At 37.8% G+C, this 27,362-nt stretch overlaps 1 pseudogene; it reads right to left on the bottom strand.

Annotated features, from left to right (window-relative positions):
* Positions 1–922: 922 nt before the first annotated feature.
* On the bottom strand, positions 923–25,747 carry LOC100585536 (annotated as a pseudogene).
* Between the last annotated feature and the right edge of the window lie 1,615 nt (positions 25,748–27,362).

Here is a 27,362-nt window from a genome sequence, read left to right as displayed (position 1 = left end):
GAAAATCATGCCAGGGTGATTTTCTCCAAAAAATCCAACTTCTTTCTGATTTGGAGCTTCTCGTAACAAATTCTTCATTAATGTTGCATACATACTGAAGAGCTATGCACGACAGGCCTATATCCAGCAACTTCCACATTTCTCAAGACCACCCCAAACCCCTTGCCTCTTTCTCTTTTGGTTAGTGACTCTTTTCTCTGCATTCCCAAATGTTTTTTGGATTCTCCTAATTATTCCATTATTCTTTCTAGAAGACCTTGATTCAATTTTGTGGGACAATCCTGCTGCCTATTGAAAAATTTCAGTGGTATAAGACTTCTTTCCAGAGTCCCTTTTCAGAATATCTTCTCTCTCAAGATGTTTAACTTTTCAATTCCACAACCTTGGTTTTCATTATCTTCATCTTCTTCACTGTTTCAGCTTTTCTTTATTCATGTAGCATACATACTGAAGGGCCTTTACCCTCTCTGAGAAGAAACTTGTACCCACTGTCCCACTGTGCAGTGCCAAGAGAGTAATTTCTTTCCCTTTTCTCTTTATTTTCTCAACAATAGTTTTCTTTCCCCTCCTGCTTCTCACAGTACTGTAATTGTTGCAGTCCTTCATATAATATGTCCTTTGTTCTATCTGGAGTCTATTTCTGCTTTTTGGCAATCTGGAATATCAAAAGGTATTCTTTAAGCTTACTTTCTCCTTTTTCATGGTGAATATAGATGATGATGGCCTCTGTCAAGAAAGACAAATACAGCAAACTCCCTGCAAGTCAATAAAACAAATACCTTGAGGTTCCAACCTTATTTGAGTATAGTTTGATTCACAAGTAGAACACCACAGTCCTTTGTAATTTTCCTCCATAGCTGTCTCAGTGAACTGCCAGTTGTGCTGGGCTCTGCTCTCTCTGGGCTTTGAAAGTTCACTTTGTTCATCTGTCTGCCTGTAAGTCCACCAAAGACCACTGGTTGACAGTTGCTGACATAATGTCAGCAAATTTCCACTGGTCATCGTGAGTATCTTGAAGGCCTAGCAGATTATATTCCACCCAGAGAAACAGAGTAAATCCCTAGGAGAATTTCAGGTAATAAATTTCTTAATTCTGCCTTTTAGCCTTTGTTGTAAGGTCAAGATGTACCTATTCACCCCAGACAATGACTGTCATTTAAGGAAATTGAATATAGTAGAAAAGAGTCAGAGGAGAGCTCTGAGGTCATGTTTCTTAAAAGTACTAATAGAGTAGTTCAGCCATATATAGAAAAAAAATGGATATATTTTAAAACAAAAAATGGTTAAGACCAACTTTTCTTTTCTGGGTATAAGCAAAACCAGCGTTTGATAAACGACAGAATGTATTGAGTATTTCTTCACAACCAGTATTGAAAAATACAGTATCATAACCTGAAATGGGAAGTGCAAGTCTAAATGTTTAAAATTATTTTATCTTAACATTGGAGACTTTTTGTTCATCTGAGAAAGTAAAGCTTCTGAGGGTTAAATCTGGAATACTAGAGGTATCCTGAGAAACAGAAAAGGAACAAGTGTAACTGTATATGTAGACTGATGGTCTCACTGTGATATAAGATGCTTTAGGAGAATGGAGAAAGGGCCTTGTCAGGGAAGGATGTTAATAAGTCAAAGCGCTGTCGTATGAACCCTAGCTCTCCAGCTCTTAGTTAAGAGCAGCCACTGAGCAGCAATTGGGTGAGTTTAGAGCTTTTGATTTGTTTGTAAAATAGCATTGGCTGAGCCATAGATTGCTACCCTTTTAAGAAACACAACAAGATTATGGACAGTGATAAGTTTGAATCTCCTACCAAGAGATGCTGAATGGTTTCCTGAAACCTCAAAAGCAAAGCTATTCTGTGTAATTTCACTATCTCTCCTCTGTTATTTCAGCCTTGTTTCAGGTGTGAAGCAGGGATTATCATGGCTATCTTCAAAACATTATTCACTCTGGCCCAGAGTCCTCTTTAGAGGATGCTGATTATTTGAGATTTATAAGATGTTTTGACACTGTTGATCACAAGAGGTCTATTGGCCTGAATGATAGCTCTGTGGCTGCTATAAAACCCAAAAGGACTCTGGGAAGCAGAATGGGCAACTCTAACCCCTCTAGGTCCTTAGCTGTAAAATCTGTTGGACATTATCTGATCCCATGCCTTGTTTTTCACTAGCATGCCTATGCCCTCTATCTGCTAGTATTTCATGTCATATATATACATTTTTTGAGACAGAGTCTGACTCTGTCACCTAGACTGGAGTACAGTAGCATGATCATGGCTCACTGCAGCCTCAACTTTCCTGGGCTCCAGAGATCCTCCAGCCTCAGCCTCCCAAATAGGTGGGAACACAGGCACGCACCACCACACCTGCCTAATTTTTGTATTTTTGGAAGAGACTGGGTTTCACCATGTTGCCAAGGCTGGTCTCAGGCTCCTGAGCTCAAGCAGTCTACCTGTTCCAGCCTTCCAAAGTGTTGGGATTACAGATGTGAGCCATCATGGCCGGCCGGCCTATTTCATGTCTTAAACGTGAGTTTTAAACAAAGAGGTTTGCCTCAACGGTGGCCAAAGCTATTTTAAAAATGGTTGTAGAAGAAGAGCTGTCAAAAAGCCATCAAGGTTAACTCTAAGTTAATTTTGAAAAATTTGAAAGATGTAGACATGAACTAAGCTGCTTCAATAGTGAAAGAGTGAATATTTAAAATATAGCCATGGTATTCAAGGCAGGAGTAAATAGCCACTGGGCTTTGAGGAATCTTTGGGCCACAAAATCCTCTTTGATTATTTCTGACCTGTCCACAGGCCTGTCTCCCTTGACAAAGAGTGAAGGACTTTACAGTGAAAATCCTTGGTGATTTTTCATTCAATCTGAATAACTAACTCATTCTATCTGGACCTTACACAGATAGATAAAAATTGCAGTTGCTGTATAATGAAGCAGCATGATTTCTGGGAACCCAGACTGCTAATATCCTATCACAGAGGTTCTTAAGTTGTATGTAACTTAATTAGGTAATATTTATTTGATTCAATACTGTGGCTGGCAGACTTAAAAAGATTCTCAGGAGCTTTAAGGAAACTCACAGTGAGGGTGACAAGAAAAGAGAGAGATCAAGGAGTCTTGATCAAGCAAGTTAGAGTGGGAAGTCCTAGAATAAAAAAATGAACATGTACTGAAAAGGAAATGTCTTTTTCCAGATTTGATTATTTAGGAAGGTCACTAGACTACATGTGCTCAAAGAAGAGTCCATCAAGGCAAAGCGATCAATTTAGAAACACATCTCTAGTGAGGAAAATGATCCAATTTCTGCTTGTCTGTTTGTCTTTTTATCATTGCTGATCCAATGTGTGTTACCTGCATTGTGATGATGATGTCACAGGTATATGCAAATATCCAAATTCTTCAAATTGTACGCATTAAATATATGCAGTTACTTGTGTATCAATTATACCTCAAAAAAATGGGGAAAAAAACCCTGCTAGCCTAGCCAATAGACTGAACCTGGAATTAATGGATTGCCTAAATACAATCATGATAGAGGTTGGACAGAATGGAGCACACCTAATTATGAGTTGGCTTTGGCTGTGCATGTTGAAGGTTGGCAAATGAACTCAATCAAATACTCTATTTGGGGAAATACAAATGTTAGATAAAAAAGAAAAGGCAAATCATGGGAGTTAAGGGCATTATCCTGAATGACACTGAGGTATATTCTGATTGTTTTATGACATGTGCAGTAATAGCTACAATAATGACTACTACTATTACTACCACTACTACTACTACTACTACTACTACAAAGTAGCTACCATAACTTGAGAACCTGCCATGGGTCGGACATTGCAATAAACATTTTACATGAACCATCTTGTTTAATCCTCATTCCTCCCTGTGAGATGTATACTATTTTCATCTACAATTTAGAGATAAAGAAACTAAGACACTAAGTGCCTTAACATCTTGCCCAAGGTCACACAGCTTGTAAGTGGCAGAGCCAGGATTCAAACCCAGGCAGATATCCAAGTCTTGGAAACATCAGTAACCAGAGTGACTACGCAAATCATGAGTGACCTCACTACCTCATTTGCTCATGTACCCTTGCAATAAACCTCCATCCTTGAAGGTAATCTGGGTGTGTCTTTTCCTTGCAGCTTTAAAGATCCTAATATCACCACTCATATCTTGCATTCCTGTTCTTAGTTGTGGTCTATTTTAAAACAGGATAAAAACCCCTCCGGTGTAAATCAGAAACAATTAGTAAAAATAAATATATATTGGGTACCTACTCAGTTCAAGACATTCCACTACACTGTGTAGTGGATACTATACAAAGAAGCATCATTATAGTCTCTGGCTTCATGAAGTTTATAATCCCGGTAAAGTGTGCTATGTGTATTGTTTATATAAAAAAAAACTCACAATACAAGAAGCGTTTGAGAATGCTAATAGCTAAAACCTAATAAGTGCATATTATGTGCCAGACGCTAAGTGAAATACTCTATATCTTTTATTTAGTCGTTACACAAACACTACAAGGTAAGTGCTGTTGTTATTTTTTTTATTATACTTTAAGTTCTGGGATACATGTGCAGAAGGTGCAGGTTTGTTACATGGGTATACACGGGCCATGGTGGTTTGCTGCACCCATCAACCCGTCATCTACATTAGATATTTCTCCTAATGCTATCCCTCCCTAACCCCCCACCTCCCGACAGGCCCTAGTGTATGATGTTCCCCTCCCTGTGTCCATGTGTTCTCACTGTTCAACTCCCACTTATGAGAGAGAACGTGCAGTATTTGGTTTTCTGTTCCTGGGTTAGTTTGCTGAGAATGATGTTTTCCAGCTTCATCCATGTCCCTGCAAAGGACATGAACTCATCCTTTTTTATGGCTGCATAGTATTCCATGATGTATATGTGCCACATTTTCTTTATCCAGTCTATCATTGATGGGCATCTGGGTTGGTTCCAAGTCTTTGCCATTGTGAACAGTGCTGCAATAAACATACGTGTGCATGTGTCTTTATAGAAGAATGATTTATAATCCTTTGTGTATATACCCAGTAACGGGATTGCTGGGTTGAATGGTATTTCTAGTTCTAGATCCTTGATAAATTGCCACACTGTCTTCCACAATGGTTGAACTAATTTACACTCCCACCAACAGTGTAAAAGTGTTTCTATTTCTCCACATCCTCTCCAGCATCTGTTGTTTCCTGATTTTTTTTTTTAGTGCTTGATTTTATTTACTTTTTTCCATTAAAAATGTTCAATGCTGGCAATATTTATTATGTACTGAAACTTTTGTGTTTGTGTGTCTGTGTGTGTGTGTGTGTGTGTGTTTTATTATTATACTTTAAGTTCTAGGGTACAAGTGCACAACATGCAGGTTTGATACATAGGTATGCATGTGCCATGCTGGTTTGCTGCACCCATTAACTCATCATTTACACTAGGTATTTCTGCTAATGCTATCCCTCCCCCAGTCCCCCACCCCATGACATGCCCCAGTGTGTGATATTCCCCACCCTGTGTCCGAGTGATCTCATTGTTCAATTCCCACCTGTGAGTGAGAACATGTGGTGTTTGGTTTTCTGTCCTTGTGATAGTTTGCTGAGAATGATGGTTTCCAACTTTATCCATGTCCCTGCAAAGGACATGAACTCATTCGTTTTTATGGCTGCATAGTATTCCATGGTGTATATGTGCCACATTTTCTTAATTCAGTCTATCATTGATGGACATTTGGATTGGTTCCAAGTCTTTGCTATTGTGAATAGTGCTGCAATAAACATATGTGCGCCTGAGTCTTTATAGTAGAATGATTTATAATCCTTTGGGTATATACCCAGTAATGGGATTGCTGGGTCAAATAGTAATTCTACTTCTAGATCCTTGAGGAATCACCACACTGTCTTCTACAATGGTTGAACTAATTTACACCCCCACCAACAGTGTAAAAGCTTTCCAATTCCTCCACATCCTCTCCAGCATCTGTTGTTTCCTGACTTTTTAATGATTGCCATTCTAACTGGCGTGAGATGGTATCTCACTGTGGTTTTGATTTGCATTTCTCTGATGACCAGTGATGATGAGCATTTTTTCATGTGTCTGTTGGCTGCATAGATGTCTTCTTTTGAGAAGTGTCTGTTCATATCCTTTGCCCACTTTTTGATGTTTTTTTTTTTTTTTCTTGTAAATTTGTTTGAGTTCTTTGTAGATTTTAGCCCTTTGTCAGATGGGTAGATTGCAAAAATTTTCTCCCATTCTGTAGGTTGCCTGTTCACTCTGATGGTAGTTTCTTTTGCTGTGCAGAAGCTCTTTAGTTTAATTAGATTCCATTTGTCAATTTTGGATTTTGTTGCCATTGCTTTTGGTATTTTAGTCATGAAGTCCTTGCACATGCCTATGTCCTGAATGGTATTGCATAGGTTTTCTTCTAGGGTTTTTATTATTTTAAGTCTAACATTTAAGTCTTTAATCCATCTCGAGTTAATTTTTGTATAAAGTGTAAGGAAGGGATCCAGTTTCAGCTTTCTACGTATGGCTAGCCAGTTTTCCCAGCACCATTTATTAAATGGGGAATCCTTTCCCCATTTCTTTTTTTTGTCAGGTTTGTCAAAGATCAGATGGTTGTAGATGTGTGGTGTTATTTCTGAGGCCTCTGTTCTGTTCTTTTGGGCTATATATCTGTTTTGGAGCCAGTACCATGCTGTTTTGGTTACTGTAGACTTGTAGTATACTTTGAAGTCAGGTAGCATGATGCCTCCAGCTTTGTTCTTTTTGCTTAGGATTATCTTGGTATTGCGAGCTCTTTTTTGGTTTCATATGAACTTTAAAGTATTGTTTTCAATTCTGTAAAGAAAGTCATTGGTAGCTTGATGGGGTTGGCATTGAATCTATAAATTACTTTTGGCAGTATGGACATTTTCATGAATTGATTCTTCCTATCCATGAGCATGGAATATTCTTCAATTTGTTTGTGTCCTCTTTTATATTGTTGAGCAGTGGTTTGTAGTTCCCCTTGAAGAGCTCCTTCACGTCTCTTGTAAGCTGGATTCCTAGGTATTTTATTCTCTTTGAAGCAATTGTGAATGGGAGTTCACTCATGATTTGGCTCTCTGTTTGTCTGTTAATGGTGTATAGGAATGCTTGTGATTTTTGCACATTGATTTTGTATCCTGAAACTTTGCTGAAGTTGCTTATCAGCTTAAGGAGATTTGGGGCTGAGACAATGCGGTTTTCTAAGCATACAATCATGTCATCTGCAAATAGGGACAATTTGACTTCCTCTTTTCCTAATTGAATACCCTTTATTTCTTTCTCTTGCCTGATTGCCCTGGCCAGAACTTCCAACACTGTGTTAAACAGGAGTGGTGAGAGAGGGCATCCTTGTCTTGCGCTGGTTTTCAAAGGGAATGCTTCCAGTTTTTGCCCATTCAGTATGATATTGGCTGTGGGATTGTTATAAAGAGCTCTTATTATTTTGATATATGTTCCATCAATACTTAGTTTATTGAGAGTTTTTAGCATGAAAGGCTGTTGAATTTTGTCGAAGGCCTTTTCTGCATCTATTGAGAAAATCATGTGGTTTTTGTCATTGGTTCTGTTTATGTGATGGGTTATGTTTATTGATTTGTGTATGTTGAACTTGCCTTGCATGCCACAGATTAAGCTGACTTGATTGTGGTTGATAAGCTTTTTGATATGCTGCTGGATTCGGTTTGCCAGCATTTTATTGAGAATTTTCCCATCTATGTTCATCAGGGATATTGGTCTAAATTTCTCTTTTGTTATTTTGTCTCTCCTGGGCTTTGGTATTAGGATGATGTTGACCTCATAAAATGAGTTAGGGAGGATTCCCTCTTTTTCTATTGATTGGAAGAGTTTCAGAAGAAATGGTGCCAGATCCTCTTTCTACCTCTGGTAGAATTCAGCTGTGATTCTGTCTGGTCCTGGACCTTTTTTTGGTTGGTAGGCTATTAATTATTGTCTCAATTTCAGAGCCTGTTATTGGTCTATTCAGAGATTCAACTTCTTCCTGGTTTAGTCTTGGGAGGGTGTATGTGTCCAGGAATTTATCCATTTCTTCTAGATTTTCTAGTTTATTTGCATAGAGGTGTTTATAGTATTCTCTGATGGTAGTTTGTATTCCTGTGGGATCAGTGGTGATATCCCCTTTATCATTTTTTATTGTGTCTATTTCAGTCTTCTCTCTTTTCTTCTTTATTAGTCTTGCTAGCAGTCTATCAACTTCATTGATCTTTTCAAAAAAACAGCTCCTGGATTCATTGATTTTTTGAAGGGTTTTTTGTGTCTCTATCTTCTTCAGTTGTGCTCTGATCTTAGTTATTGCTTGCCTTCTGCTAGCTTTTGAATGTGTTTGCTCTTGCTTCTCTAGTTCTTTTAATTGTGATGTTAGGGTGTCAATTTTGGATCTTTCCTGCTTTCTCTTGTGGGCATTTAGTGCTATAAATTTCCCTCTACACACTGCTTTAAATATGTCCCAGAGATTCTGATACATTGTGTCTTTCTTCTCATTGGTTTCAAACAACATCTTTATTTCTGCCTTAATTTCGTTATGTACCCAATAGTCATTCAGGAGCAAGTTGTTCAGTTTCCATGTAGTTGAGCGGTTTTGAGTGAGTTTCTTAATCCTGAGTTCTAGTTTGATTGCACTGTGGTCTGAGAGACTGTTTGTTGTGATTTCTGTTCTTTTACATTTGCTGAGCAGTGCTTTACTTCCAATTATGTGGTCAATTTTAGAATAAGTGCGATGTGGTACTGAGAAGAATGCATATTCTATTGATTGGGGTGGGGAGTTCTGTAGATGTCTATTAGGTCCACTTGTTGCAGAGCTGAGTTCGGGTCCTGGATATCCTTGTTAACCTTCTCTCTCGTTGATCTGTCTAATGTTGACAGTGGGGTGTTAAAGTCTCCCATTGCTATTGTGTGGGAGTCTAAGTCTCTTTGTAGGTCTCTAAGGATGTGCTTTATGAATCTGTGTGTTCCTGTGTTGGCTGCATATATATTTAGAGTAGTTAGCTCTGCTTGTTGAATTGATCCCTTTACCATTATGTAATGACCTTCTTTGTCTCTTTTGACCTTTGTTGGTTTAAAGTCTGTTTTATCAGAGACTAGCATTGCAACCCCTGCTTTTTTTTTTTTTTTTTGCTTTCCATTTGCTTGGTAGATCTTCCTCCATCCCTTTATTTTGAGCCTATGTGCATCTTTGCACATGAGATGGGTCTCCTGAATACAGCACACTGATGGGTCTTGACTCTTTATCCAATTTGCCAGTATGTGTCTTTTAACTGGGGCATTTAGCCCATTTACATTTAAGTTTAATATTGTTATGTGTGAATTTGATCCTGTCGTTATGATGTTTGTTCATTATTTTGCCCATTAATTGATGCAGTTTCCTCATAGCATCAATGGTCTTTACAATTTGGCCTGTTTTTACAGTGGCTGCTACCAGTTGTTTCTTTCCATGTTTATTGCTTCCTTCAGGAGCTCTTGTAAGGCAGGCCTGGTGATGACAAAATCTCTCAGCATTTGCTTGTCTGTAAAGGATTTGATTTCTCCTTCACTTATGAAGCTTAGTTTGGCTGGATATGAAATTCTGGGTCAAAAATTCTTTTCTTTAAGAATGTTGAATATTGGCCCCCACTATCTTCTGGCATGTAGGGTTTCTGCAAAAAGATCCACTGTTAGTCTGATGGACTTCCCTTTGTGGGTAACTCAGCCTTTCTCTCTGGCTGCCTTTAACACTTTTTCTTTCATTTCAACCTTGGTGAATCTGACAATTATGTGTCTTGGGGTTGCTCTTCTCGAGGAGTATCTTTGTGGTGTTCTCTGTATTTCTTGAATTTGAATGTTGACCTGTCTTGCTAGGTTGGGGAAGTTCTGGATAATATCCTGAAGAGTGCTTTCCAACTTGGTTCCATTCTCCCCATCAGTTTCAGGTATACCAATCAGACATAGATTTGGTCTTTTCACATAGTCCTATATTTCTTGGAGGCTTTGTTCAGTTCTTTTTACTCTTTTTTCTCTAACCTTGTTTTCTCTCTTTATTTCAATAATTTGATCTTCAGTCACTGATACCCTTTCTTCCACTTGATCATATTGGCTATTGAAGCTTGTGTATGCGTCATGAAGTGTATGCATCATGAAGTTCTCATGCCATGGTTTTCAGCTCCATCAGGTCATTTAATGTCTTCTCTACACTGTTTATTCTAGTTAGCCATTCGTCTAATCTTTTTTCAAGGTTTTTAGCTGCCTTGTAATGGGTTCGAACATCCTTCTTTAGCTCAGAGAAGTTTGTTATTACCGACCTTCTGAAGCCTACTTCTGTCAACTCGTCAAAGTCATTCTCCATCCAGCTTTGTTCCATTGCTGGCGAGGAGCTGCAATCCTTTGGAAGAGAAGAGGTACTCTGATTTTTAGAATTTTCAGTTTTTCTGCTCTCATTTCTCCCCATCTTTGTGGTTTTATCTACCTTTGGTCTTTGATGTTGGTGACCTACAGATGGGGTTTTGGTGTAGATGACCTTTTTGTTGATGTTGATGCTATTCCTTTCTGTTTGTTAGTTTTCCTTCTAACAGCGAGGTCCCTTAGCTACAGGTCTGTTGGAGTTTGCTGGAGTTCCACTCCAAACCTTGTTTGCCCGGGTATCACCAACAGAGGCTGCAGAAAAGCAAATATTGCAAACAGCAAATATTGCTGCCTGATCCTTCCTCTGGAAGCTTCATTCCAGAGGGGCAGCCGCCTATATGAGGTGTCAGTCGGCCCCTACTGGGAGATGTCTCCCAGTTAGGCTACACGGGGGTCAGGGACCCACTTGAGGAGGCAGTCTGTCCATTCTCAGAGCTCAAATGCTGTGCTGGGAGAGCCACTGCTCTCTTCAGAGCTGTCAGACAGGGACATTTAAGTCTGCAGAAGTTGTCTGCTGCCTTTTGTTCAGTTATGCCTACCCACAGAGGTGGAGTCTCGAGGCAGTAGGCCTTGTTGAGCTGTGGTGGGCTCCACCCAGTTCAAGCTTTCCAGCTGCTTTGTTTACCTACTCAAGCCTCAGCAATGGCAGACGCCCCTCCCCCTAGCCAGGTTGCCATCTCGCAGATTGATCTCAGACTGCTGCACTAGCAATAAGCAAGGCTCCATGGGCGTGGGAGCTGCCGAGCCAGGCATGGGAGAGAATCACCTTGTCTGCCGGTTGCTAAGACCTTTGGAAAAGCACAGTATTTGGGCGGGAGTGTCCCGATTTTCCAGGTACTCTGTCACGGCTTCCCTTGGCTAGGAAAGGGAAATACTCTGACCCCTTGTGCTTCCTGGGTGAGAGGATGCCCCACCCTGCTTTGGCTCGCCCTCCGTGAGCTGCACCCACTGTCCAATCAGTCCCAATGAGATGAACCAGGTACCTCATTTGGAAATACAGAAATCACCCGTCTTCTGTGCCAATCATGCTGGGAGCTGCAGACTGGAACTCTTCCTACTCGGCCATCTTGGACTCAACTCTGTTTCCTGACTTTTTAATGATCGCCATTCTAACTGGCGTGAGATGGTATCTCATTGCGGTTTGGATTTGCATTTCTCTAATGACCAGTGATGATGAGCTTTTTTTTATACGTCTGTTGGCTGCATAAATGTCTTCTTTTGAGAAGTGTCTGTTCATATCCTTTGCCCACTTTTTAATAGGGTTGTTTTTTTCTTGTAAATCTGTTTAAGTTCTTTGCAGATTTGGATATTAGCCCTTTGACAGATGGATGGATTGCAAAAATTTTCTCCCATTCTGAAGGTTGTCTGTTCACGCTGATGATAGTTTCTTTTGCTGTGCAGAAGCTCTTCAATTTGATGAGATCCCATTTGTCAATTTTGGCTTTTGTTGCCATTGCTTTTGGTATTTTAGTCATGAAGTCTTTGCCCATGCCTATGTCCTGAATGGTATTACCTAGGTTTTCTTCTAGAGTTTTTATGGTTTTATGTCTTACGTTTAAGTCCTTAATCCATCTTGAGTTAATTTTTGTATATGATGTAAGGAAGGGGTCCAGTTTCAGTTTTCTGCTTGTGGCTAGCCAGTTTTCCCAACAGCATTTATTAAATAGGAAATCCTTTCCCCATTGCTTGTTTTTGTCAGGTTTGTTAAAGATCAGATGGCTTACATGTGTGGTGTTATTTCTGAGGCCTCTGTTCTGTTCCATTGGTCTATATATCTGTTTTGGTACCAGTACCATGCTGTTTTGGCTACTGTAGCCTCATAGTATAGTTTGAAGTCAGGTAGCATAATGCCTCCAGTTTTGTTCTTTTTGCTTAGTCTTGCTTAGTCAAGTCCAGTCTTGGCTTCTTCCAGTCTTGGCTGTATGGGCTCTTTTTTGTTTCTATATGAATTCTTTTTCCAATTCTGTGAAGAAAGTCAATGGTAGCTTGATGGGGATAGCATTGAATCTATAAATTACTTTGGGCAATATGGCCATTTTCACAATATTGATTCTTCCAATCCATGAGCATGGAATGTTTTTCCATTTGTTTGTGCCCTCTCCTATTTCGTTGAATAGTGGTTTGTAGTTCCTCTTGAAGAGGTCCTTCACATCCCTTGTAAGTTGTATTCCGAGGTATTTTATTCTCCTTATAGCAATTTGAATGGGAGTTCACTCATGATTTGGCTCTCTGTTTCTCATTTATTTGTGTATAGGAATGCTTGTGATTTTTGCACATTGATTTTGTATCCTGAAACTTTGCTGAAGTTGCTTATCAGCTTAAGGAGATTTGGGGCTGAGACAATGGGGTTTTCTAAATATACAATCATGTAATCTACAAACAGAGGCAATTTGACTTCCTCTCTTCCTATTTGAATACCCTTTATTTCTTTCTCTTGCCTGATTGCCCTGGCCAGAACTTCCAACCCTATGTTGAATAGAAGTGGTGAGAGAGGGCATCCTTGTCTTGTGCCAGTTTTCAAAGGGAATGCCTTCAGCTTTTGCCCATTCAGTATGATATTGGCTGTGGGATTGTCATAAAGAGCTCTTATTATTTTGAGATACGTTCCATCAATACCTAGTTTATTGAGAGTTTTTAGCATGAAGAGCTGTTGAATTTTGTTGAAGTTCTTTTCCGCATCTATTGAGGTAATCATGTGGTTTTTGTCACTGGTTCTGTTTATGTGATGGGTTATGTTTGTTGATTTGCATATGTTGAACCAGCCTTGCTTCCCACAGATGAAGCCAACTTGATCGTGGTGGATAAGCTTTTTGATATACTGCTGGATTTGGATTGCCAGTATTTTATTGATGATTTTTGCATTGATGTTCATCAGGGATATTGGCCTGAAATTTTCTTTTTTTGTTGTGTCTCTGCCAGGTTTTGGTATCAGGATGATGCTGGCCTCATAAAATGAGTTAGGGAGAAGTCGCTCTTTTTCTATTGTTTGGAATAGTTTCAGAAGGAGTGGTACCAGCTCCTCTTTGTACCTTTGGTAGAATTTGGCTGTGAATCCGTCTGGTCTGGGGCTTTTTTTGGTTGGTAGGCTATTAATTACTGCCTCAATTTCAGAACTTGTTATTGGTCTATTCAGAGATTTAGCTTCTTCCTGGTTTAATCTTGGGAGGGTGTATGTGTCCCAGAATTTATCCGTTTCTTCTAGATTTTCTAGTTTATTTGCATAAAGATATTTATAGTATTCTCTGATGGTAGTTTGTATTTCTGTGGGATCGGTGGTGATATCCCCTTTATCATTTTTTATAGCATCTATTTGAGTCTTCTCCCTTTTCTTCTTTATTAGTCTTGCTAGCAGTCTATCAATTTCATTGATCTTTTCAAAAACCAGCTCCTGGATTCATTGATTTTTCGAAGGGCTTCTTGCGTCTGTATCTCCTTCAGTTCTGCTCTGACCTTAGTTATTTCTTGTCTTCTGCTAGCTTTTGAATTTGTTTGCTCTTGCTTCTCTAGTTCTTTTAATTGTGATGTTAGGGTGTCAATTTTAGATCTTTCTTGCTTTCTCCTGTGGACATTTAGTACTATTAATTTCCCTCTAAACACTTCTTTAGCTGTGTCCCAGAGATTCTGATACTTTGTATCTTTGTTCTCATTGGTTTTAAAGAACTTATTTACTTCTGCCTTAATTTCATTATTTACCCAGTAGTCATACAGGCACAAGTTGTTCAGTTTCCATGTAGTTATGCAGCTTTGAGTGAGTTTCTTAATCCTGAATTCTAATTTGATTGCATTGTGGTCTGAGAGACTGTTTGTTATGACTTCCATTCTTTTGCATTTGCTGAGGAGTGTTTAACTTCGAATTATGTGGTCATTTTTAGAATAAGTGTGACGTGGTGCTGGGAAGAATGTATATTCTGTTGATTTGGGGTGGAGAGTTCTGTAGATGTCTATTAGGTCCACTTGGTCCAGAGCTGAGTTCCAGTCCTGGATATCCTTGTTAACCTTCTCTCTCATTGATCTGTCTAATATTGACAGTGGGGTGTTAAAGTCTCCCACTATTATTGTGTGGGAGTCTAAGTCTCTTTGTATGTTCCTAAGGACTTGCTTTATGAATCTGGGTGCTCCTGTATTGAGTGCATATATATTTAGGATAGTTAGCTCTTCTTGTTGCATTGATCCCTTTACCATTATGTAATGCCCTTATTTGTCTTTTTTGATCTTTGTTGTTTTAAAGTCTGTTTTATCAGAGACTAGGATTGCAACCCCTGCTTTTTTTGCTTTCCGTTTGCTTGGTAAATATTCCTCCATCCCTTTGTTTTGAGTCTATGTGTCTCTTTGCACATCACATGGGTCTCCTGAATACCGCACACTGATGAGTCTTGACTCTTTATTCAATTTGCCAGTCTGTGTTTTTAATTGGGGCATTTACTCCATTTACTTTTAAGTTTAATATTGTTATGTGTGAGTTTGATCCTGTCATTATGGTGCTAGCTGGTTATTTTGCCCATTAGTTGACATAGTTTCTTCATAGTGTTGATGGTCTTTACAATTTTGTATGTTTTTGCAGTGGCTGACACTGGTTTTTCCTTTCCATATTTGGTGCTTCCTTTAGGAGCTCTTGTAAGGCAGGCCTGGTGGTGACAAAATCTCTCAGCATTTGCTTGTCTGTAAAGGATTTGATTTCTCCTTCACTTATGAAGCTTAGTTTGGCTGGATATGAAATTCTGGGTTGAAAATTCTTTTCTTTAAGAATTTTGACCTGTAATCCCAGCAATTTAGCAGGCCAAGGAGGGTGGATCCTGAGGTCAGGATATCGAGACCATCCTGGCTAACATGGTGAAACCCCGTCTCTACTAAAAAAATACAAAAAATTAGCCAGGCCTGTTGGTGGGCACCCGTAGTCCCAGCTACTCGGGAGGGTGAGGCAGGAGAATGGTGTGAACCCGGGAGGTGGAGCTTGCAGTGAGCCAAGATCACGCCACTGCACTCCAGCCTGGGCAACAGAGAGAGACTCTGACTCAAAAAAAAACCAAAAACCAAAAAACAAAAAGGAGTGTTGAATATTGGCCCCCACTCCCTTCTGGCTTGTAGGGTTTCTGCAGAAAGATCTGCTGTTAGTCTGATGAGTTTCCCTTTGTGGGTAACCCGAGCTTTCTCTCTGGCTGCCCTTAACATTTTTTCCTTCATTTCAACCTTGGTGAATCTGACAATTATATGTCTTGGGATTGCTCTTCTTGAAGAGTATCTTTGTGGTGTTCTCTGTATTTCCTAAATTTGAATGTTGGCCTGTCTTGCTAGGTTGGGGAAATTCTCCTGGATAGTATCCTGAAGAGTGTTTTCCAACTTTGTTCCATTCTCCCTGTCATTATTCAGGTATACCAATGAAACATAGGTTTGGTCTTTTCACATAGTCCCATATTTCTTGGAGGCTTTGTTCATTCCTTTTCATTCATTTTTTCTCCAATCTTCTCTTCATGCATTATTTCATTAAGTTGATCTTCTATCTCTGATATCCTTTCTTCTGCTTGATTGATTTGGCTATTGAGACTTTTGTATGCTTCATGAAGTTCTCATGCTGTGTTTTTCAGCTCCATCAGGTCATTTATGTTCTCTAAACTGGTTATTCTGGTGAGCAATTCCTCTAAACTTTTTTCTAGGTTCTTAGCTTCCTTGCATTGAGTTAGAACGTGCTCCTTTAGCTCAGAGGAGTTTGTTATTACCCACCTTCTGAAGTGTACTTCTGTCAGTTTGTTAAACTCATTCTCCATCCAGTTTTGTTCCCTTACTAGCAAGGAGTTGTTATCCTTTGGAAAAGAGGTGCTCTGGTTTTTGGAATTTCCAACATTTTTATGCTGGTTTTTCCTCATCTCCGTGGATTTTTCTACCTTTGGTCTTTCATGTTGGTGACCTTTGGATGTGGTTTCTGTGTGGATGTCCTTTTTGTTGATGCTGATGCAATTTCTTTCTGTTTGTTAGTTTTCCTTCTAACAGTCAGGCCCCTCTGCTGCAGGTCTGCTAGAGTTTGCTGGAGGTCCACTCCAGACCCTGTTTGCCTGGGTATCACCAGCAGAGGCTGCAGAACAGCAAAGATTACTGCCTGTTCCTTCATCTGGAAGCTTCATCCCAGAGGGGTACCCACCAGATGCCAGCTGACGCTGTCCTGTATGAGGTGTCTGTCCAACCCTGCTGGAAATTGTCTCCCAGTCAGGAAGCACAGGGGTCAGGGACCCACTTGAGAAGGCAGTCTGTCCCTTAGCAGAGCTTGAGCACTGTGCTGGGAGATCTGCTTCTCTCGTCAGAACCAGCAGGCAGGAGCATTTAAGTCTGCTGAAGCTGCGCCCACAGCCACCTCTTCCCCCATGTGCTCTGTCCCAGGGAGATGGGAGTTTTATCTATAAACCCCTGACTGTGGCTGCTGCCTTTCTTTCAGAGATGCCCTGCCCAGAAAGGAGGAATCTAGAGAGGTTACAGTGGCTTTGCCAAGCTGCAGTGGGCTGAGCCCAGTGTGAACTTCAAGGCGGCTCTGTTTACACTATGAGGGGAAAACTGCCTATGCAAGCCTCAGTAATGGCGGACGGCCCTCACCCCACCACGCTCAAGCGTCCCAGGTCATCTTTAGACTGCAATGCTGGCAGCAAGAATTTCAAGCCAGTGGATCCTAGCTTGCTGGACTCCATAGGGGTGGGATCCGCTGAGCTAGACCACTTGGCTCACTGGCTTCAGCCCCCTTTCCAGGGGAGTAAATGATTCTGTCTCATTGGTGTTCCAAGCACCACTGGGGTATGAAAAAAACTCCTGCAGTTAGTTCGGTGTCTGCCCAAATGGTCACTCAGTTTTGTGCTTCAAACCCAGGGCCCTGGGGGTGTAGCCACCAGAGGGAATCTCCTGGTCTGTGGGTTGTGAAGACCGTGGCAAAAGCATAATATCTGGGCTGGATTGCACCATTCCTCATGGCACAGTCCCTCATGGCTTCCATTGGCTAGGGAAGGGAGTTCCCTGACCCCCTGTGCTTCCCAGGTGAGGCAATGCCCCACCCTCCTTCTGCTTGCTCTCCGTGGGCTGCACCCACTGTCTAACCAGACCCAATGAGATGATCCCGGTACCTCAGTTGGAAATGCATAAATCACCCATCTCCTCCATTGATCTCGCTGGGAGCTGCAGACCAGAGCTGTTCTTATCGGCCATCTTGCCAGCCCTACTCCTGTTATGTTATTTTTACAGATGAGGAAACTGAGGCTTGGTAACAGAGAGCATTTTGGTCAAAGCTGCCCAGCTAGTAAGCAACAGAACCAGACTTAAAACCCAGGCCATCTGACTCCAGAGACTGAGTTCCCAACCAATACATGACAATTATTTTTAGAGCATATAGCTAAATAAGTGGCACTGTCAGTAAATATTTAAGAATGCAGAAGAGGGAGAAAATTTTTCCTCTAGGCTAAAAATGATAAAATATATATATAGATGTGAATTTTCATGAATATGTAAAGTTTAGTTGTACTTTGGAGCAAACAAGCTTGATATATTAAAATGGAAACTTGAAAATAGAACCATTAGAATATGAACATTTGCATTACAAAGGTTTATTTGCTTTACAAAGAATCATCACAGAGTGCTGGCTTCCACAGCACATATACTAAAAACAATCATCACAGGTTTCCTTTAAGTAACAGTATTCTCCATTGTGCTCAGAATACAATTGGCTCCCTCCCCACAAAGTAAAGAAATTAAAATACACAATGTTTCAGTAATATGACTATTTTATACAACAGGATATAACTTTACCAAATTTCATATGCAAACTCTGAGGCCTTTAACAATACCAAATAGATAAGAAAAAAAAACTTAGTTATCATCTTATCTGACTCCCTCATTTTATACATGAGAAAATGGAAGCTCAAGAGAAGTGATTTGGCCAGAATTTTACAGCTAGTTAGTTAATGGCACCTTCATTAGGGGTTTGCAAACCCCTTGTCCTTTGTCTTCCCACCCAGTTTTCTTTAAAACTATACCTCCTCACTGTTCTTTAATAAGAAACAGAAATAACATCAATACATGTTAGGTAACATATACTTACTTCTCTATTGTTTTAATGCATGGACATATGTGATCCTAAATACGAGAAGATTAGGAAGCAATGAAGTATCCCATATTTACTTGGAAACTCCTATTGCAGCAACTCAAGTTTCATGTGTTTCTCTCATCCAATTTCTCTCACCTTGTTAGGGTCTCCATTCATATGTCTGAAAACTAAGAGGGTATTTTGTTGGTTCTATGACTACATCCCTTTATCAGTGGACTCTCACATGTTTCAAATGTGATGTCAAATGTGTGTAGTTGCTTTACATAAGTGATTCAGAAAAGCTTTCTCTACTAATTCACCAGGCCCAATAGAGTTACTGTATAAATTATTGGAGTAATACTTATAAAAGGTTAAAGGTAAAACTGTCTATTTTCACTCCTGATTTCTCTGGAGCATAATATAAGCAGTAGATAGGTGAGGTATGAAAATAAGCTATAAAGTCCCAGGAAGAATTTTCACGTGGATGATCATAGATGAAGTATAAGCACTGACTCTCTTGTATTGTGGTGGATCTAATAGCCTATAGTCTATGTGACCGGAATTTCTATCAAGTCAATATCCAGTCCTCACTCTTAGGGGTGTTTGACTCATACCATTTATATTTTGGTCTGGTTCATTAAACATATAATTTATTGGTTATTAAAATGCCCTGCAGTATTTTTCCATTACAGAAAAATATAAAAAGTGATTTATGCAGCTTGTGTGTAAATTGATACATGTCATAAAGACAAGAGTAGTAATTTGTTTCCAAACAGTACTTCTTTACTATCAGAACCAGTTACAGCTTTCAAAGCCTAACCACGTAGAAAACTTGATTAAATCTGCCAGTTGTATTGGTTTGCATGCAAAATGCTCCCTTCATAAAATCTATTGCTCTAGATAATATGTACTACTCTTTTAGCCTTTGGTCACAAGATGCACCTGTACAAATTGATATATAAAAATGGACCTATCAAGGAAAAGAAAAATTCTTGGCCCACATGAGGTTACCTATTTCATGCTTTATTTCCCCAGCAGTCATTTCTGGCAGCAGGGCAGACAAAACTGAAGACAAACGGTGAATCAAAGGAAGGACAAAATGAAATGAAAATGAAGGACAAAAATGATAAGATATTTGCAAGGAACATCTATTTGATGTTATATCTATTGATCATAAACAAAAATCCAAGCCCACGGGTTATGGTTCTGGATCATCAAACCTCATCTTGACTCAAAGTGGCTACCCGAAATATTCTTCCCCAAACACCAATGTTTGCTTTTTCTAAACGGAATATTTCTCACCATAAAATAAAGTATTCTCATTTCAGGAAAAGGTCAACTATGGCTGAAAATTCCTTACAGTACTAATGACTTTTTCAATCATATTTCTCCTTTGAATACATATGGTTTCTTTCCCTCTGGAATGTCACTTATTTGCTTTTAGCTTCTCCCTTGCCTGCAATGCTAGAGCTATGCATACCATGATTCTAAGACTAAATCACATGCTTTTCATTTCAGAGCCATTAATTTCAGTAAATAAGCATGTGTTGGGTTTTAAGTATTCTATTATCAAATTCACCATGTATTTGGTGCTCTTTTACTCCAAATAATATTTTGTAGGGGAGTTTTAATACCACTTAGACACCATTATCATAAATGAATGGTAGCAATGTTCTTAAGAGCTGCAAATTCTGCTACTTCACTTTCTACAGCCGTAAACTCATTCACCCTACCCATCCTAATGGGGCTGGATTAATGAAGCTTTCAAAAGTGCAACATTTGGTGAAAATTAGAGAAGTACCTGAAAGACTGGTTATTTGCAAATTCACTAACAAATAAGATTGTGATTTTGGCTGCTGACTAGCGTGTATGTAATATCCTTCTGTATTACTTCTAATATGCACCACATCCAAGTGTCTAGCATCCACACTAATGGAAGGGAGCAATAAAACAGATAATATGAAGTGGCAGGTGATTTGCTGATTTCCTTGTTAAGGAGTAGAGAGAGAAAGGGGTGTAGGAGCTGCCACAAGAGAAAAGTGCAGCTTATTTTTTCCTTCTAAGGGTAGCCGTAAGAAAAAAATCAAATACAAATAATTTGTCTTTGAAAATTGCCTACCTTGCCCATTACCTACTTTCCCTATGATCTAGTATGTTTGTTAATCTCCTAGCTGTTGAGGATGCCCACAAGGCTATTTCTCTTGTTCTCCCCAAAGGGCCTACTACTCTGCACATATCTTTGCTCTCTTACCCATCCAAAATCAAGCCATGCTTTCTCTGTGTTACATTTCATTTTGTCACTTATGCTTTCCAAGGTGACATAGCACACATGCTGCCATTCTGTCTCCCAAATGCCCATGGCAGACCACAATAGTCAGGTATTCCACTTTTTCTAACTAGGCCCAGAGTCAGCCTCATTGCCTTTCTCAACAGTCCACGCAGTCATTACTATTTCAATGAAACAAAAAAGTATGTGATAAAAATTAGATTATTTGAATACAAAGATACTTTTATAGTTTGATAAAGGGTATCACAAGTTTTAGCAGAGAATCACCAGACACATTTCCAATAAAGTAAGAAAGAAAATACAAGTGTTTTTACTATTGCTGCAGTTATGTAGCATTGGAAGGGTGACAATGACAAGTAAAGCATTCTGAAGTCTTCGTGTAGTTCAGGTGTAGGGTAACAATGCTGACAATTTTACAATTTGCTTGGTTGAAATAAACATGTTAAAATAACTAAGTAGCCACTAATTTTTTAAATGAATCAATCCAAAATATTACAAGAAAGAAGAAACAAAGGAAATAGAAAAAATAGTACAAATAGAGAATACATAAGATAATTTATATACATTCAATTACTCAGTAGGCACTGTAAATGTAAATGGACTCAACTCTCAAGCTAAAAGACAAAGATTGTTACATGGACTCTTAAAAATATCAATTTATACACCTTTTAATAGAGTATACATAAATATTAATGTTAATACATGAAAACATTGTACTATGTAGTTGTAACTCAAATAAAGTGGCTATAGATACATTCGTACCAGATAAAACAGACTTTAATTAAAAACAAACAAACAAACAAAACCTTCTACTAAAGATAAAGATGATCTCTACATAATAACAAAGGTTCAATTTTCCAGAAAAATAAAGCAATTCTAAACTTCTTTTAATCAGGTAAGATAGCTCCCAAAACTTAAAACAATAACAGATTTACAGAGAGAAGTTGAATAATATATCATCATTATGAGGACTTTCAAAATGAGCCTTTCAGTAATTGACAATTTGAATATATTAAAAATTAGTGGGATGTGGAAGATTTGAATCATACAATTCACAAGCTTGATCTCATGGACATAAATAGGATATTGTACCCAACAAGTGTACACTATACATTTTTTGTAAGTGTACAAGTCTCATTTAAGAAAATTAACCACAAGCGAGACTGTGAGGATAGCTTCAACAAATTTGAAAGGAATGTTATCATATGAACAAAATTCTTTGACTATTCCATAAGTAAGTGAAAAATCACAAACATTTTGGTATATAACAAGAAAAACTCATTTATCGGCAACTAAAGACAAATTCTAAACAGCTCATAGGTCAACGAAGACTTTATAATGAAAATGAGAAAATACAACTAAATGATCACAACAACATTAGGCATTCAAACATACAGGATTCACTTAAAGTGGTATTTGGAAGACATTTTATAGTCTTAAGGTGGTATATTATGAAAGAATAAAGGTTGAAAATAACAAATTATTCATATCAAAAACTTCAAAAATAATAATCAAAGGAAAATGAAGAATAGTATTTAAGGAATTAGAAAACAAATGTACATATAAGACCAACAAAGACGTAAGTTGTTTCTTTGAAAATTCTTTTAAATGAAAAATTTCTAATGGAATTAATCAAGGAAAAAAGAGAGAGAGAAAGGGAAACAATATTAGGAGTGAAAAGAGGATAACTGTAGATGTTGATATTAAACAGATAGTGCACAATTTTTATAATAAATTTGAAAACTTGAATGAGTAAATTTCTAGAAAAATATAATTTATCAGAAGTGACTCAAGGAGAAATCAAAAACCTGAATAACCCTCTATCTATTAAATAAATTTGGCTTATAGTAAAACAAAACAAAACAAAAACATTAAAAAAAAAAAAACTTCCAATGAAGAAAACACCAGGACCAGGCTCTAACAAGTTTCCAGATAAATGCCAAGAAACAGATTATTTCAGTCTTACTCAAAGTCTTCCATAAAATACCAAAGGCAAAACCCTCCTAATTTATTTTGCAAGACCAATGTAGCATTTATATTAGAACCAGACAAGAAAAGTTCAAACAAAACTTGTATGCTTTTGATGAGAAGGTACTTTGTTCCCACCACTTTGCAAAACAAAGAATGCTGACCCTATGGATGAATAATGATATCAATTATCTCATTTAAGATTTATGATAACTTTAATTTCAAAAATAGAAAAAAAAATAAAGTAGGGGTATCATATGATGGTGAAGAAAAAAAAATGCTTTGTAATTTTATTAGGTAATGGTGATCTGTTCCCTCTTTCATTCCCCACAGTGGTTAATTCAAACTTTTAATGCTATGCTTTTCAAGTCCACTTCCTCTTCTTTGCCTCCGGCTTTCACTTCCTTTTTTCAGAGATAATGCAGAAGTCATTGAGTCTAAAATCTCTCAATATTATTTCCTCCTCAACACTTATTTATATCCGTACATAATCTTAGCCTCTCTCCTCCCATTACAGAAAAAGCAACTGATGTAACGGTTTCCCATCTCCTCCATCACTTCATTCCATCAATTATTCCCATTTTGTCCTGTATCTCCAACATTGCTATTTCCATTTGTTCTTTTTCAATTTAAGTTAATAACATCATCATCCACCCACTCATTTAGGCAAGTTAAAACATGAAAGAAGTTCCTGACACCTCACTCTTCCTTGCTCTCCCCCTTCCAAATCTGCACAATAACCAAGTCTTCTTGCCAATTATATCCCTTCAATATTTCTCACATTTTCCCTTTCCTTTCATTCCACTGCCACTATCTTGGTTCAGGCCTTCGTCATCATTCATTTCTAGACTGATACAGTGCTTCCTAATTAATAGCATAGCTCAGAAGAAAAGCATGGACCTTGAAGTCAGTTCATATTCAGATACCAATAATATATTTTACTGCAGTTGTGACTGTAGGGAAATTAACCTCTTTAAGCCTTATCTTCCTCAGCTGTAAAATGGAGATAATAATGCTTGTCAGTAAGTGTTATTGTAGTGATAAGGGGAAATTATGAATATAAAACATTTAATACTATACCTTGCACATAGTAAGCACTCAAGAAATGTGAACTCCTTGTCTTCTTATAACTTATTGTCCTCCAGCCCCTTTGCTATCCTGCCATGTGACTTTAACAGAAATCTGATATGTCACTTCCCTAATGAAAATCATTTGGTGGTTTTGGTTTGACCACGTGTTCAAATTCAAACTCCATTAACTTAGGACATAAAACTCTTCATAGGTTGACTCTCTACTCCTGTCTTCATTCATGCTTCAAATTCATGAACTCCTTGAAGACATAAAGGGAATTTGTCTTATCCATCTTTAAATCTCTCGGGTCTAACAACAGTGTTAGGTTCAAAATAAAGACTGTCAACAGATGATAATCTTTTAAAGAGTGCAGCCATCTGGTCTGGTTTGTCAAAGCTGGTCCACATTTGTGTTAACACATCAACATTCTCCACAAATTTCTTAAGTTTAGCAACTTGTGATGAAATATGCCACATAAGGCTTTCACTTAGGAACTTCATACCATATGGGCCTAGCAGTTCTAATAATGACCTCATTTCTGATATGTCAGAATATTTCTCTGCATTGAATGTTAATTCATTTTCTGTAGGTAATTTCACAAATGCTTTAATTGCAGGGAAATAGGCTATATGATCATAGCTGACTTATCTTAACAAAGTTTCCAAATACCAATTTGTGTATAGACTCGTAATGATTGGCTCTCCATAGCTGCCCAAATGTTGTGTTTGTTGAAGAACATCATTGAATACTCTTATCATATCAATCTACATGTAGTTTTACATTGGCTGGAGTATGGTCATGTGTGCTCTTACACCTGTTAGAATCTCTGATGGTTTTGCATTTTGTGTGTGGCTCAATTATACATAATCATCCCAACAATTGACTTAGTAAAGAGGATTTCCAGATGGGAAGTCAAATATTCTCATGGAGTAAAGGTATGTTTCCATACCATCGTGTTTGAGACACAATTTAGAAAGTGCAGTGTGCAATTTGTCAAGTTTGGTCACAACCAGCCTGTTTTTCTTCATGTTCTTAATGCCTGGTTTCTCCCTTTCAGGTTACCCTTTCTTACTAGTCTGTTTTGTTTTGTTTTGTTTTGTTTTGTTGATTTCTTATTCACTGCTTGACTGGTGGTTTTGGCATAATACTTGGGCAGCAACTGGTCACTAAGAGTACACTGTTCTGTGCAAATATCTGTGATGATATTTCAAGCTCATTTTGCCTTTTCATCTAGAAATATATTACATAAGGGAAGACTACATTCTCCAATATGATGTAACCCTGCTGCACACAGTTCATGAATGCAACTGATAAAATGAGTGCAATGTAGTGAAAATGCAGTTCAGTATCTTGACTGAGAAAGTAACTCCAAACACTGTTAAAGCATCTTCTCGAGAGCATGACTATAAAAACAAAATATGTAGAGCTTTGATGTTTTAAGCAACATTTCCACCAAAGAATCTATTTTTGGTATGAAAAAATTATTGTATTCATCTTGTTTCCAAGTTCTCTGTGATCTGAAAGGCCAAGTGAAGCCTTAGAGACACTAGTATATGCCTGTAACCTAAACCAATCTAATCTCATTTATATGAAATCAAATACTCCCCTATCTTCGACTTATTTTACACTTACAAAGGTCATAGTGTTAACAACAGAGGGCATGATGATTGAGTCATCTTCCCAGCAAACAGAAAGGTTCTGCATGAGTTCATTGAGGACAACAGCATCAAACCCAGAAAGGTACTGCATGTGATACCTTTGCATTATAGGTCCATATTTTAAAACATTTCCCAAATTAAATACCATAAAAATGCACAACATTAAAAATAGTAAAAGACTGCTTAGTATTAGAAGCAGATCATGTCCTGAAATTCTAAAACCAGCAGCATACGTTGTTGCTTGTATAAAGCCTAGTGATATTTTTAGACTAAATTTCATGGTGCCCTGTTGGCATTAGCACAACCATTGTACTCTGCTATATAATAAACAATCTTAGAGATTTATCAACTATTGATACAAATGTTAGTCCTTAACCACTTTTTATATGTTTTAAATTTTGAAAATTCAAGTGTACCTGCCATAACATAAAAATAAACATTAGACTGTATCACAAAAAAAGGTACTTTTAAAATACAGAATACATTTTCATTCAAATACACATTTAACTTTTAAATGAAATCCACTTCCTAACTATAAACTAGTTGATATTTGGAATTTCCTTGAGTGGATTTTGATGGAAGATACAAGTTGCTATTAAATTTTTTTAAAACGACACTTCTATTTTGACATGTTTGTTATTTTGTGATCACGGGCATCATCAGGTTTTGATTTACTCTGAAGTTTCTTAAACTGACAGGATAATATTATGCCTTAGGAAAATCGTACCTAAGTTAATCATGAAGAGATGGATCAAAGGGAAATCAATGGCATGTAATGCAAGAGTCAAACAAAAAGCAACATAAAAAACATCTCAAATAGCTTAATTTTATGTGATAATCATGGTAGCATCACTTTGTATTTAATAAGGACATTCCTTCCAAAGATCTTAAAGTTCTTTTAATGTATTACCTTGTTTTTACTCACAAAATCCTTGGGAGATAAAGGAAAATTATAACTTAGGTAAGTAAAACTTGCTTTGGACCCTCGACATTTTTTGTTTTTAAATGTCAAATATTTCTGTTTTTACCATACTCATACCGCTAAGCACTAATGATGAAAATTTTACAACTAAACATATTGCTAACACTATATATTCATGGTCACCACTGATCCCTAAACAATCTTGATTGTATCTCTGTGGTGTATTGATCTTGTTTTCTGTCTTCTTGCATTTTCTATAAATTCATAGTTAGATATAGAGGTTTGATCTAATTTAGATTCAATTTTTATATTAAGATAAATATGTCATAGATAGTGCTGTGTACATAATACCCGCTGCCATTGATGATCGTTTCTCAGATTCATTATTTTATCAAGGGTTTGAAAATTTATAATATTCTAATTATATCAACAGGATGCTTTGTTTAAAAATATACATATAAATATGCCATTCCCCTGCATAAACTTCTTCAATGTCCATTATTGTTGGGATAAAATCTAAATTCCTTAACATAGATTCTTACAAGTGTATCAACTGGCAGTTGTTTATCACTTCAGTCTTGTATTGTGTCACTCTCTGCCTCACACTTTAGGCTTCAGACATGCTGCTGACCTTTTCGCAGGTTTCTGAATGAACCTTACTCTAGACCACTTTAGGACATTCACATGTGCTGTATCCTTTGTCCAAAATTCTTTCCTGTCGCTTCCAACTTCACCTGGCTAACTTCACGTCATTTTTTATGCCTCTGCTTAAGTATAACTTCTTCAGGAAGACCTTCCCAGAAGTCCAAAACTATGTTAGCTCAACCTGTTATATACTATTTTATATATATATATATATATATTTATATATATATATATATATAGCAACCTGTATTTATTAACCTGTATTTACTACACTTTTGACACTTGTTTGAGCTGTGTCCTCCACCCTCCATTTTGTTCATCACTGTAT

This window comes from Nomascus leucogenys, chromosome X, assembly GCF_006542625.1.
Source record: "Nomascus leucogenys isolate Asia chromosome X, Asia_NLE_v1, whole genome shotgun sequence".
NCBI classification, from domain to species: domain Eukaryota; kingdom Metazoa; phylum Chordata; class Mammalia; order Primates; family Hylobatidae; genus Nomascus; species Nomascus leucogenys.
This window is presented reverse-complemented; position numbering and strand designations above follow the sequence as displayed.